The 13,785-nt window shown below is 36.4% G+C and overlaps 1 pseudogene; it reads right to left on the reverse strand.

Moving 5' to 3' along the window:
* Positions 1 to 1,989: 1,989 nt before the first annotated feature.
* LOC109068078 lies at positions 1,990 to 12,152 on the reverse strand (annotated as a pseudogene).
* Positions 12,153 to 13,785: the final 1,633 nt, after the last annotated feature.

Raw genomic sequence — 13,785 nt, forward strand, 5'->3', positions numbered from 1 at the left:
ATGAAGGTAAGTCTTCTCGTCACTATTGAGGACGGTCAGCAACAGTAAGTGCGGATGATCCAAATGGAAACCTTAAATCATTTTTACGTGAATCCAAAGGTGAGAAATAATATACAGATAAATAACATACATATTAAACTTTAGTACACATGCACAGGGATGTCATTTCCCATGGAAGACCAGAAGATGCATAAGAACATACTAAAAGGAGCATCTACAGATGTTTCTGATGGATTTTGGGCAACTAATGGAAAGTTGCTTCAACTAGTTAATATCAACTTCTCCTACTATCTGGCATTCACAGGTAGACCTATATATAAGCTTTGGATGGCAACTTTCAATCAGAGAAGCTCACTTTTCAAAACAAACACCTAATACTTTCTTGGCCATTAAATCTATAGTGAAATGGAAGCGTGACAAGCACAAACGAGACCAAATGAACCATGGACAGACAGCAACCGCGAGGACACAGAGTGCAGATGATTGGAATGGAAGCATTGAATCATTTTAACCTCTGATCCAAAGTGAGGAAAATAATATACAGACAAATACCATAGAGAGCAAACTCCAGTACAGAACTCATGGTCATGTACGTCACCTGAGAGGCCAAACAAGTCAATGTGTTATTTGTCTGTCTTATTTGGGGCAGAACAATCCAATCTGTGTTTACATAGTGAGAAAGAAACGGTGGATTGGTGATTAAAGATTTTAAATGAATAAAGATTGGTTCCTGGCTTCAGCTCAAAGCGGTTGAGAACCCAAACTGTGTTGAATATGAGAGCTGTTGGTGTTTGAGCACAGGGGGGCAGTGTGACACATCAAATGAAATGGCCAAATATTGAACCCCATTCTGCTGACCTTACTGTACATCTCCATCAACAGCTCAGTGCAGAAAGACAACAGAACATTACTGCTATATTAAAATCATCTTTAACTGTATATAAAGAGTCCTGGGCCTCTAAATGATCAAAACATGTGTTGTACACAATCTACTGATATATTGTTATATTTTAAGACGAACAACCACTGGACTGAATCAACTTGGGTTTACTGGTTTATACATTTATCATTATTTAGAAAATCATACATTAAATGCCCCCCAAAATTAAAGCAATTAATCATTTGAATATCATCTTGAGACATATTATTAGGAGATACAGAGTGACAACTAGATATTATGCATTTTATGTAAGTAGTCTGTTGTACGGTTACAAAGATAACATTGATTAACATTAAATTTGACTTTTTGGATGTATAAATATCAGCCTCTGTGCCCAGTTGCATATATTTTTTAATAAAACTGATGTTTTTCCTTATTGAGTATGAGCATTATATTCTTCATCATACTGTATGAACCATAAATGCATGATGTATTAAATGTGATACTCAACAACAAATGCATGCATTTTTTTCTAAGAATTTGTCTGAAGGTTCAACAAACTGTTCCATTTAAAAAAAAAAAAATCTAATTTGTTCTTACTGTTATTTGTCTGGCCTTACATGGTTAAACAGATATAACAACTCCAACCAGTTAACAGTATAAAAATTGTTTGAAATTGTTGCGTCTAAAACGTTTTAACTTTTTTTTTTTCAATATCCCACCATGTGACTGAACCCCAAGACGAAAACAAGCCCTTAACAAACAGTATGAAATAACTATCTGAACTCAGTGTTCCAGAGTGCTTTATTTACAGAAACACAGCAAACTTTGGTCTGGGCTGGTGAATTCAGAAACTATCATTCATTCACACACACACACACACACACACACACACACACACACACACACACACTCCATATACAATCAGAGTTCAGTCCTCATTTCATGATACCAATGCAATAGCTTTAAAATTCAAATTCTGTATTTATTCCCCTTCATGTCCTTCCAAACTATTTTTTGCTTTGAATAACAAAAATAAATTTCGACCAACATGCAGCATTTTAAGAACAGCACAAAGACTGATGACTAAAATGAATTCATGTGACGAATTAATGAGTATGTTAAGCACTAGACATGTTTTGCACAGCATGAGCCGAGTCCAGTCCCAGGAGCGTTCCCAGGTAAGACTGCTCTCGAGGGTCCAGCATCTGCTCGGGCCGCACCGGGTGTGCGTTGATGGTCGGCTGAGGCGTGAGGGTGTACTTTTCTAAGAACACTAGGTCAGTGGCAGACTGGTAGCCTGTCTGTTGTTGCTGACTCACAGCTGGAAGGACCCTATGCGGCGTCCCGTGCACGGCAAGAATGCTTTCCTCTGGACGGGGACGAGCGTCACGCTCTGCAGCACGGTCTTAGGTGTGTTGTGGTAGGCTTTGGGCGTGTCGTTGGACTCGGTCAGTTTGTTAGCGGGGGTCGCAGGCAGGTTGGGCTGTTGCTGCTTGAGCGGGCGGCCGCTGTGCACGTGATCCACGTGATACTTCAGCTTGTCCTTACGCTTGAAGGTGGTGCTGCAGTGCGGGCAGCTGAGAGGACGTACGTCTGAGTGAATGACCATGTGTTTGGTCAAAGTCTTCATGATGCGGAAGGTCTGGTTGCAGATCACACAACGGTGAGGTTTCTCACCTGATGAGAACAAAATAAGGGATCAGAAAAATACTGTGGAGCAGAAATGTCACAATTTGCCCTTAAAGCGAGACATACCAATCAAAAACTGATTTTTTTCATGCACTCGTCTATTTTTGAGCCAACTGTCTTTTCATTTGGTGTTAATTTAATTACACTTTGCCTATTTGCACCTGTAGATTTCAACAATACATATCTTTAAAAGCTGTTTTGTCAAAATTAGTCCCTCAATAATTTCATTTGTTCTCAGCCAGGGGCCGGGGCCCACTATGGGGCCTCAACAAACTTCCAAGGGGGCCTCAAGATGACTTAATATTGTTTAAAATAAAACAAAACCAGCATTAATATCAAATATATTTCTTAGTATTTGGTTATTTTTATAATTAATATACATTGGTCTCAAGACCAAGACCGACACTACACATGCATACACCAAACCTGACTTTTATTCCTATCTGTATTCTAAAGTTGTCTGTTCATATATGTGTTTGCCTGATCCAGTTCTCACTATTGACTAGTTGTTTATTAGCATGCCTATTATTAACATATTGGCTGTTTATTAGCACTTATAAAGCACATATTCTGCATGACCATATTCTTCATCCCTAATCCTACCCAATACATAAACATAACTACCTTAATAACCACTAGCAGCAAATTAGCAGTTTATTGAGGCAAAAGTCACAGTTAATGGTTTGTTAATAGCTAGGATTGGACCTTAAAATAAAGTGTGACCAATATGTCATTATTAAAAATCTTGTAAAAAGAAAAAAATTCTGGCTGCTGACAGTATTTGCTGATTTATGGAGTGTCATAAAGATGTCGAAAATCTCAATGAAAACCTAATTTTGAACCTGGCTTTATTCAATGTTCAGATTTCTGTCGTGGAAAAGTATGCAAATAAGTACAGATGTAATTAGATGATGATGACTCATTTGCATATTTTAACATAACATTTCAGAAAATATGCAATATAATAAAAAAAAAAATCAATCAACTAGGGAAATAAGGTGATATCTATTAGTTACATTTTTTATTTCTCGTTAGATTTTTTTATTCTAATTGTTGATTTGATTTAATAGTTGGTTGTCACTAAGACAGTAAAACAGCAATATTATGAAATATTATTCAAATTTAAAATGACTGTTTTCTTTGTGAATATATTGTAAAATGTAATTTATTCCTGTGATCAAAGCTGAATTTTCAGCATCATTACTCCAGTCTTCAGCGTCACATGATCCTTCAGAAATCAATTAATTTACTGATTTGCTGCTCAAGAAACATTTATTATTAAGAATACTTTTGCAGAAACATTTTTTAGGATTCTTTGATTGATAGAAAGCTTAAAACTGCATTTATAAATGAGTGCATTATAAATGTCTTTTCTGTCACTTTTGATCAATTTAAGTATATCATTTCTTTCAGGGAAAAAATCAATCTTTTGAATGGTAGTGTATTTTACCTGAATGTGTTCTGAAATGCGACATGAGGTTGGTCTTCCCCCTGAGCTCTTTCTTGCACACCTGACATTGATGCACCACTGCTTTATACCTGTCAGAATATAGTACATGATCATGAAATCACACAGATCACATCCTAAGCATCAACTACAGCCATTTTTTAATATTGCATAAAGACTGGATGTCATCATCATCATCACAAAAACAATAGGTCTCTTGTCACAACAGGTGTACACACATGACTTAGTTTTTAAGCATGTTCTAATGTTTGGAGTATACTAAACAAGTGGTTGTGTGCCTAAAGTTAGTCGTTTGCATATAACACACCCAAACCATCTCCAAAGAAGGGCTTTGCACACAACCTTTCATCACTTTATGCAAACATATGACAGTCTCTAAAGACATGCTCTCGTCTTGAGAAATGCCATCCTCAAAACCAGTTCAAACACTAGAAACACCTTTATTGCAGACCCAGAATTTGACAAATTTGTTCAGAATTTGTTTCTGAAAGTGATTTTGCTATACCTTCGCCAGATCTTCTCTCCCAGGTGAATGCTTTTTTAATGGACAGTCAGGTGATCGGCACATCAGAAGCACTTTCCACACTCTTCACACTGGTGCACTCTCTCCCCTACACAAAAAAAAACATGCTACAAGACTTAACATACATGATGCACTTTGATGCACTTTAAAAGTATATGCTAATTAGTCATAAGGAGGAGAAAGCATCTCATATGGAGAGTCTAATAGTGAAATAATAACTTTCAAGCTGGATTTCAGTTTTTTGCCACCCAAAGTCCACCCAAAAATGAAAATTTTAGTAGTCAAAATTTTGGTTCCCATTGACTTTCATTCTATTTCCGAGCATACAATGAAACTCAATGGAAACCAGTTTGATTACCAACATTCTTCAAAATATCTTTTTTATTTTGTGTTCCACAGACGAAGTCATACAGGTCTGGAACAACATGAAGGTGAGTAAATGATGGCAGAATTTACATTTTTGTGTGAACTATTCCATTAAATCTAAGTTTTAAAACAGTGGGCATCCTCGTTAAAACAGAAGTGCTCCTGACACAATGGCTGCCAAACAGTAGTCTGTGAAATTATGCAACCTGAATTAACAGTATGTTAAAATTTAACTTTTCACAATTTATAATTGGGGTTTCTGAGACAACAAATCAAATCCTTACTTCAAACTTGAATCAAAAAAATAATACCTGTGTGGATTTTTTTGTGTTTCTTAAGATGATAATGGCGGATGAACATTTTGCCGCATTCGTCACATTCATAGCGCTTGTCCTCGTGATGAACACGAAGGTGAAGCCTGAAAAAAAAAAGAAAGAGACAAAATCCAGGAATGGCACTTGTAATAAATAACACTATCACATGACCTGTTCAGACTAATTACTTTTAATCTTGTTCAAATTTTTTTTTATTCTTATATTTTAATATATGTATATTGATCAAGACTGGATTAAACAAACAGTAAAGACATGTATGTTGTTACAAAATTTGCGTTTGCTTCCACACTAAAAATACTAAACAAGGAAAAATATTGAGCTTAAATCATATTTAAGCACCAAATCAGCATATTCAAATGATTTCTGCAGGATCACGTGACACTGAATGCTGAAAATTCAGCTTTGCATCACAAATTACATTTTAAAACATATTCAAACAGTTATAATAATGTTTACAATGTTACAGTTTTTACTGTATTTTTGATCAAATAAATAAGCAGAAGAAATTTTGAGAAAAACACAACCAGTAAAGTTGTGTATGTTGTTGATTTAAGTGGCTGATTATATGTTTTTTGCTCTCAGAATGTGTTTTTTGGATATAAACCTGTAGGAGCTTCCGTGACGGAAACTTTGTCCGCAGATGCTGCACAGGTGAGGTTTTTCCCCGCTATGGATCCTCAGATGCTCCCTGAGGGTTGTCCTAAAAAAATATTTTCAAATATTAGCAGCTTGTATTTGAACAAAACATCCATTCGCATTCAGTTTTGGTAACATCACTGCCTAAACGCAGCTTCTTACCTCTCTCGAACTGATTTGGCACACAGACAGCAGGTCCATTTCCTTCCCCCGTGTGTGCACTCTATGTGATGTTTGCGGTTGTCCGTGTCATTAAACTGACGACCACAGATGTCACAAGGGATGGGTCCTGGATAATGGACATTTTGTCAACATTAAAGGAATGCTCAATACAAGGTCAACTCGTCTGGTTCATTAACAAAAGAGGTTTTACCTAACTGGAATTTTTCTTGGTGCTTCAACCGGGCGAATCATGACTTAAAGTAGTCGTCACAGTAGGCACACTTGAAGGGTTTGTCCTGTGAATGTAAGATCATGTGCTCCTCCAGATGGGGGCGATGACTGAAGGACTTGTGACAGATCTAACAGGGAAGAAATGACAGAAGCAACTGTCAAATTTCATGTCGACTTCTCGGCATATTTTGCCCCTTTGCTTGTAGTGCATCAAATAAATCAAAGTAACTCACGTCACATTTCCAGCCTTCACTCTTCTTCTTCTTCTTCTGAGAGAGAAACTCCTGGAGGATGTCAGGATGAAATCTGTTGGCAGACAAAGTGTTGGACTTTGGATTTCATTACCAAAACAACAGCTCTGAAAGTGTACTGGAAACTGCAGCAATATTTTTCCAACAGATGGCTAGAGGAACATGTAAAAACTGAACAGGAAACAATGTAAACAAAACAGAAGAACACTTGACATTTCCAGGAAGTGAACGGGAGACTGCGCATTTTTCATGATCCCATTGGCTCCAATAGCAAAAGAAAAAAAATCTATGAGAGTGTTTCCACAACTTTACAAAAGAGGAAAAATATAGAAATTGAATATGGCTGTCAAAACAGAGAACACTGTTACTCCCTTAATAGAAACCCCCCTGCAGCAGCGTTAACTAGTTTTTTTTTGTAATTTAATGTAACACAAAGTACAGCTTAATAAATGTAGATTACATTTAAAAAATAGAAAAAACTTTAGATTTAATAAATTTACAATGTTCACAACTGTAGAAACTCCTAATCTGTGAAAATGTTCCTGCTATCTCTTAAAGGGATAGCTCACCCAAATATGTGTCCCTGGAGCACAAAAGCACAAAAACTTCTTGATAACATTATGTACGGTGGAAACAGGAACATCAGGTTCTCTGGAGATGCTCCTGTAGCCTTGGGAGTGTCCATGCCTGGCTATAATATTGCGTCTGACCTCCTGAGATAATTCTTTGTTCTTCTTTCTTTTGTTGATGCTCATTGCAGTTTATACAAAAGCAGGAGAATGAGTCATTTTCTCTATTCAAACTGGCTCAATATATGTTTGGAAAAGGAACAGGAGAGTTCAGTTCCAAAGTACACAACAATCGCTTGCTTGAAATGGAAAGATTTTTAACTACTTCTAGAAGGTGCTGTTAATATTGTCCATTCTAGGATTTCTCTGTAGTGCTATCTAAGGTTTAATAACTGTGGCTTTTCAAAAGGTATATAGGCTAAATATATAAGGACACGTTAATTTTCATCATGCTATTGAGAAACAAGATCATTAAATTAACATTGCAATGCAAAAGCAATCTTGATAAATAAAATAGGCTTTAGAATTATATTTTCATATTTCTTTCTTTTGATTTCTGTTGAATATGAGCTGGATATGCTCTGGACAGGGATCCCCACTCACTTCTTGACATGTCTGCTGAGAGTCTTCTTGCTGGCATGGAGTTTGTTGCAGAAGAGACACTTGTGCTCTTTCCTCTGGACGGGCGAATCAGGGTCGTGTTTCTTCTTGTGCACTGTGAGGTTTGATTTGGTGGAGTAACACTGGAGACAGATGTCACACTGGAGAGGTTTTTCTCCGGTATGTACTCTGGTGTGACTCTCATATTTAACTACAAAATGAGGAAAAAGAAAAGCAATGACTCGGACAGAGACACTGTAACTGTACAATTTACAGTGCATTCATTTTGTTGTTCTTTTTTTTCGATGGTAATAATAAAAGACCATGCCAAACTGCTCGAATGCACTTATTTTAATGGGTTTTTGCTTCTTTGTGATATTAGAACTGTGACTATACTGCCCCAAAAATATAAAAAATCATTTTAATACAGGAATTAAAAACATGCTAATCATAGAAGTGGTGCATTCGAGACTTAGTATGTATTTTCAAAAGCTTTTCATTTCATTATTATTAATGTATTTGGAAAAAAACAACTTTTATTTAGCAAGAGCACATTAAATTAATAACGCTATAGTTTTTACATTGTTACAGATGGCTTCAGTTTCAAATAAATGCTGTTCTTTCATTAAACAATGTATCATGGTTTCATTAAGAATATTAAGCAGCACAACTGTTTCAAAATGTTATAATAGTAAAAAGTGTTTCTTGAGCAGCAAATAATATTAATTAAAATATTAAAATTATTTCTGAGGAGATCTTGTGACACTGAAGACTGGTGCGATGAAGTAAAAAAAAAAATCAGCTTTGCATTACAGGAATAAATGGTATTTTAAAATATATTATTAATTTTTAAAATTACTTATTATTGAATATTTTATAATTTTTCCTACATTTTTGATCAAATAAATGCAGCACTGGTGAGCATTAGAGACTTTACATTTACATTTAGTCATTTAGCAGACGCTTTTATCCAAAGCGACTTACAAATGATGACAATGGAAGCAATCAAAAAACAACAAAAGAGCAATGATATATAAGTGCTATAACAAGTCTCAGTTAGCCTAAACACAGTATACGTAGCAAGGGCTTTTAAATAATATAATAAATAAAAAGAAAACAGATAGAATAGAAAAAGAATAGAGCAAGCTAGTGCTAGAGGTCTTTTTTATAATTGTATAATAAATGAAAAGAAAGGTAGTTACTTTTTTTTTTTTTTTTTTTTTTTTAAATAGAATTAGAATAGTGAGTGCAAAAGTTAGAGGGTCAAATAAAGATGGAAGGAGATGTGTTTTAAGCCGATTCTTGAAGATGGCTAAGGACTCAGCTGCTCGGATTGAATTGGGCAGGTCATTCCACCAGGAGGAAACATTTAATTTAAAAGTCCGTAAAAGTGACTTTGTGCTTCTTTGGGATGGCACAATCAAGCGATGTTCACTTGCAGAACGCAAGCTTCTAGAGGGCACATAAGTCTGAAGTAATGAATTTAGGTAAAGGGGTGCAGATACAGTGGTGGTTTTGTATGCAAACATCAATGCCTTGAATTTTATGCGAGCAGCTATTGGTAGCCAGTGCAAGATGAATAAATAAATAAAAATCAACCACAAGCTTTTGAATGGTGGTAAACTTTGTTATTAACTCCAGAATTTTTTTTAAAAAGTTGCCAGCCATCTTTTCCTCCAGCGATTTTGACAATTTTCACTAAAATTTTATGGCCTACAGCATATTTTGCTGTATGAATATTTTAATATGCAATACATCACAATAAAGATCAGACCCTCTACTTTAAAACAAAAAAACTTTTATTCTATTTTAAAGCATTCTTTTTTTTAATCAACACTTGAATATAGGTAGGTTTCATAAAAATGTATACTTTTGAGCAAAAAGGTGAGAAAATCAAATTTTTATCAAAAACTAGGCCTACATCTGGATAATATTCAGTGCAATTATCAAAGCATAAATCCAGTAAATCGCTTCCGTTAACACCTCCAAAGCTTGCACAGACATACAGTATACCACTTCCTGGATCATCATTTTACTCTGTAAAATTATGCAGTTTTCATTTATATGCTGTCTATTGCTGATGATCGCATTATTTTTAATATGCATCTTATTACATAAGAGATCACTCGTTTCTCCGTCCTGTTAAGTGTTTTTTTGTTCGGGAGGTTTTGTACTCATTTAGAAGATGTGTAATAGCGCCCCCGAGTGTATAACAGTGAAAACACGAAAAGCTGTAAAAACTCGTCAACGGCGGCGAAGCGTTGTCTTCTAAATGAAGAGATAACTCATCAATGGTGGGGAAAGAGTTAATATACTTCTAAAACTAAAAAAAGGGATCATCATGTCACTGATCCATCCATCAGTCTTTACATCTCAGCTCTCACCTATGCGACCAAAGGTCTTCTCACATCTGGGACACTTGAGAGTCTTTTTGTTAGTGCTCTGGATAATGACAGGTGCCAGTCCTTTAGGAAATACGTGACCTGTGACCTCAACAGCACGGCTGCAGGTCGGTTCGTTCTCCTCCTGGGCTTTGGTCTGCTCTGCAGCCACATGTTCCTCCTCTTGCTTCTCACCGTCTGCACATTCTGCCTCCTTGACCGTTTCTTCTCGCCCTTCTTTACTACTTCGCTCATTCTGTTGCTCCTCCTCACTTTCATCATCCTCTTCCTCCTCCTCAAAAGCAGTGGCAACATCCTATAGAGATTTTTGACCAGGTTTTCCAGACAGGACGGGCCATTTTCACTCTCCCAGCTCTCAAATTTAGCAGGGGTCCTCCTCTGACGGGCAGATCTGCATGTAGTTACTGCGTTTTGCTCGTCTTCAACTTGACAACCAGCGCTGTGCGTCTTAGTCAGGTGATTCTCCAGAGACTTCTTATAGCAGAAGGTGCGAGTGCAAAAGGAGCACTGAGCTCCTGCTGAAGTCTGGACGTCTGGAGTCTCCGCTGGAACCGGCAGAACATCAACATGAGCCGGTGTAGCCCGCTTTGCCGAAAGGTTTACCGCTTCCATCATGTCCAGAAAACAGGCAGCCTCTGCCAAAGCAGGAATCTGGCTTTCTGAAACGTCAAGTTCAGACGTGTACAGGAAGTTGAGCAAAGGTGGAGACCTCAATGATATCAATAGTAGCATCCTGCAATTCGGGGTTTCCGCTGAATTTGGCATGAAAATAGCCACTGCCAAACGCCAAAACCACCTTGTGGGCACGATACATCTTCCCATAGACCGTGAGAGTTATGTCACAGAATGACGGCAGCTTCTGCTAGTCTTTGTTTAAGAACTTCAAAAAACATCTATCAGTCTGGGATAGTCTCAGATGCATCTTATCCTGTGAGGAGTCTTTAACGGCATCAGATGCGGTGGTCCCCTGTGTTTCTTTGCTGCTGATGTCCTTCACTTTTGTCTGCTGCGGTGGATTGACTTCTTCTTCATGTTTAGGGTTGTTAACAACACAAAAATGCCACTGAAAAAGAGTCAGTGAAATAACATTATACAAACATTGATTCTTCAGTAGTGAAGAAGAATGATTTTGTCTGTTCAGCATGTTGTTGTTTTATGTCTGCTGCCTCTGTTGTCAGGTCTTTGATGATGTCTTCAGTTTTAACAATCATAATGTTAACGCTGTTGAATAAAAATGTGTACTACTGTCATGTAGTTTATTACAAATATTGATAAATCTAGTCATTCCGCTGCTTTAAGAATGAACTGAGAATACATAATGGCTGACTCTGATATCATCTTTTTTTGTTTTTCCTATGTATCTGATGCAGCTGACCAAAATTAGGGACACTGCTTATGAAACTGAAGATATATATATATATATATATATTATAAATGCATATAATCGTTTAATCAAGAAATAGTACAAATGTTTATTTCAAAAATGCATATTATTATTATTTATTTAGCTTTAAAATATAGCGTCAAAACTCTGACAAAATGTGTAAATACAAATAAATTATACATTTGTGTTAAGAACATCCTAGTGGACTCTGGCGATGAAAACAATGAGATATTGGCTTAAACTTGAATGCTCTGTCATTTATTAAGTCATAATAATTTCATTGAGTCGCACGCATGCACTTAGTGACATGTAGCCTGTAACTTCAGACAGAAAGAAGAACTGACAGTCCCATTTTGCTTGCAGTTTTGCACTGGGTCGAGGGCAAAGGTACAACGAAACAAACACATAACAGCCATAGACTGTATAAAAAGATAACATGATCTGCATGTACACACGATTCAGAAACCTAGCGCCCTGCGAATGAGGACAATGCAAATCTGAAGCGAACTGTACCCCTTTCGGCCCCCCATTCAGTCATGCGCCCACAGGGCCCCTCCACAAAAGGAGTACGTTGACAAACGACCCTAAAATGGCCCATGGCAAACTGCAAACAGCGACTTATTTTCCAGTTCCAGTCTTACCTTTGAATACATCAAACATGCGGTGGTGTTTCAAAATGTCACTTATTTTGCCTTTGTATATAAATAACAAAATACACGTTTTTTCGGATTATAAGCGCATTATGTACTTGTTCCACCGTCCAGGGTTTTGACGTCTCAACAAGCTGTTTAGTCACTGGCTAAGAGCGAATCCTCCAAAAAAGAGCATTTATGTAACCTGAAATCTAATTTAAGTTAATAGTGTATATGTTTTAGTTTATAAAAAAACAACAACATAAATAATAACAACAATAAACATACACGAAGACGTTGTCCTGTTGAAGCATAGCATTGTGGGTAATGTAGTTTGCTGGTGAATATCGCAGGTGTGTGCGGTGCGCGCGTTGTACGCAACTCTGCCGCCCGAAATATCTCGTTCCAGAATGATTCTTTTTTTTTCTCCACACACAGGATATTTGTTGTAATTGTAGCAGCAGGTAAATGTGTTTTCACTTACTGTCATCTACAAGCGAACAACAATGATTATATCAACACTGAGCCTGCAAATGGTTTATTTTGTATTGCGCAGTAACAATAACATCACCCATTGAACACTTTGTAGGAAAATTATGAATACTTGCACACTAACTGTGCTGGTCCTGAACTGTAGGGTAGAGTGGGGGAAACATCCTCCTTAAGGAATGTGTAATTTTTTTATTTTTATTTTTATTTTTTCTGGGAAACAAAAGTTAAATGCGTTCAGAAAAGTTATTATAGTTTTAGTGACAATGACGTAAATTATAAACCAAGTATGAAAAATGTCCAGCGTTTTCATGTTATTAGATTTTTAACAAATATTACATTTGTACCAAGGGGGCGTTTTGCCCCACAGTCTTACAAATCAATTTGCTTTATACATTTACAGCAAAATGCAGGCAGTTTTAGCTTAAAATTAAAAAATAATATAATCAATAATTATGAATTGGTCATTTTTAATTATAAAGTCCAAATATTTTTATTCAGCCAACTAGTTAGAATAGCCTACATTTGATGGAAAAACGAACGATTTGATGTTCAGAACAGAATAATATGTTTGAGGGAAAAAATTGTCATTCTGAAAAAAGAAATATTATATTTTTATTACATAACACATACTCCCTATCTACAGACGCTACTGTTCTCATATCATATATAACTGTGATGTTCTACCAAACAACAAGCTTTAAAACACTTTAATTTACTGTGAAATCTGTTTTCTGTACAGATGTGTCTTGACTTTATCATGTGATTATTTTGGGAAAACAGCAGGGGGGAGTTTTTTCTCCACTCTACCCCTAATCTGAGCAAGTCTTCACTTTTCTCTCAGTTCTAACTTTTGAATGCTTTGTCCTGAAAATAAACGTAGTTCGTCTGATGCTAATCTTACATTAAGCCCTTTACAGTAGCCGCAAATCTGAAATGTATAATACTGTGTAAATACAGTATTTTGTTTATTTTCAGAGGACTATTAGACTGAACCAACTGAGACAATTCTGTTCAAAAGTTACAGCAGGCTAGCACAAAGTTAGTGATGTCGACCCGAATGAAAGGCTGTATCTCAGTAACACTGCAATCTATTGAAACAAAACTTGGTAGGCTTCATTAGCTCTATGATCTGAGGGTACCTGCCAAATTTGGTGATGAAATC

Source organism: Cyprinus carpio, chromosome B2 (assembly GCF_018340385.1).
Source record: "Cyprinus carpio isolate SPL01 chromosome B2, ASM1834038v1, whole genome shotgun sequence".
In the NCBI taxonomy this organism is placed as follows: Eukaryota; Metazoa; Chordata; class Actinopteri; order Cypriniformes; family Cyprinidae; genus Cyprinus; species Cyprinus carpio.